Source organism: Grammomys surdaster, unplaced genomic scaffold (genome assembly GCF_004785775.1).
Source record: "Grammomys surdaster isolate TR1022 unplaced genomic scaffold, NIH_TR_1.0 126182, whole genome shotgun sequence".
Taxonomy (NCBI): Eukaryota; Metazoa; Chordata; class Mammalia; order Rodentia; family Muridae; genus Grammomys; species Grammomys surdaster.
This window is the reverse complement of record NW_021620988.1, coordinates 7,636,775-7,638,520: the sequence shown is the minus strand read 5'-3', so window position 1 is coordinate 7,638,520 and position 1,746 is coordinate 7,636,775.

Genomic DNA, 1,746 nt, shown 5'->3' with positions numbered 1-1,746 from the left:
ATATGTTTCCTTTTTTGCTTTCTCTGTCATGGTCAATAGTTATACATATAAAAGCCTAAACCTGTACTGATCTGTATTCCCATATTTTTGATTTTCCTTTTTAATTTGATTTTTTCCTTTTCTAATCCTTGATAAATTAAGGTTATAGCCCATAGCAAATTTATTACTTTACACTTTGGCATATCTTCTATAATTTTTATCAATATATCAATAAATATGCAGTAAGAACCTTATTAAATAAAGTAGATCACATTGAAAACCTTTTTTAAATTTTCTGAAATATTGATTTACCTTGATCTCTATCTGAACCTATATATCACTTGAATTTCCAAAAAGTTTTCTATGCACAGACTATTTTCTATATAAAATTTAAAAGGTCAGTGGAAATAAAATAAAAGTCATCAGCATAATGTATATATTCTTGAGCACTATCAAGATAAGATATTAGAAACCAAGAGATAAGAGAATTAATGAAGACAAAGACAGAGAGGAACCAAGATACAGTCAGAATGTTGGGGAGATAGATAGATAGATAGATAGATAGATAGATAGATGATAGATAGATAGATAGATAGATAGATAGATAGATAGTAGTTAGAGAGAGACATAGGAGGTGGAAGAGGAAGAAAAAGAGGAGAAGGAGAAAGGGAAGGAGAAGAAGGAAGAGGAGTAGTAGGAAGAGACACAGAAAGAGAGTAGAAACATGGAGATGAAGGAGTATAAGAAAGAAGGAAGAAGGGAGGGAAGGAGGGAGGGAGGGAGGGAAGGAGGGAAGGAGGAAGGAGGGATGCAGGGTGAGAGGAAGAAAGGTAGAAAATTAATAAACTAAAATATATAATGGCTATGTATGGTGTTTTGGTTGTTTTGTTTTTTGGTTTTTTATTATTTTTGTTTGGTTTGTTATTTGTTAGTTCCTTTGCTTATGAGTATAACCCATTCGAACTTGGCACAGTTGATTTGTAGCTTTGTTTGAAAATTTTAAGTGTGCTTTAGAGTCTATCAGTTATTCCTGGAGAAAAAATAGGGCATCAAATCTCTTGGAACTGTAGTTAGAGACACTGTATGAGTGCTAGGAAAAGACTTCAGTCCACTGCAAGAACAGAAGGTCCTTTCAATGGCTCAATGATCTCTATTCCTCTTTTTCCATATGAATATTCTCTTTGCATCTTCAAATATTCAGGATTCAGCTTTCTCCAAAGCAGTCTTGTAATTTAAGGTCACTCTAGTTATACTTTTCACTACCACTTCTTTGTTTGTTTGTTTGTTTGTTTGTTTGTTTGTTTTGTATTTGCTTTTGTTTATTGGATATTTTACTTACTTACATTTCATATGTTATCCCCTTCACAGAACCAAGGACTTCGACTCCCATTGATGCTTCACAAGGTCATCCTCAGCAACAAATACAGCTGGAAAAGGGATTGCTCCATGTGGACTCTTTGGTTGGTGGTTTAGTACTGAGACATCTAGGGGGTCTGGTTGATTGATACTGTGGTTCTTCCGTGTATATGAAGAGACAGATCACCAATAAGCAACTCCAGATACATTGGTATGCCACAGATGTATTGGCACCCATCCTAAGACCATCACTTTGAGAGTTCCTGTGATCCAAGGTGACATGTTCAGGTCAGCAAAAGTCATGCAGAAAACCAGCAATACACCAAGTAATTCCCAAAGTAAGTACTGAGTCATCACAAGTACTTTGTTATGGAGAGATGGAAATGGAGAGTAACAGCAATAATGAGAAAA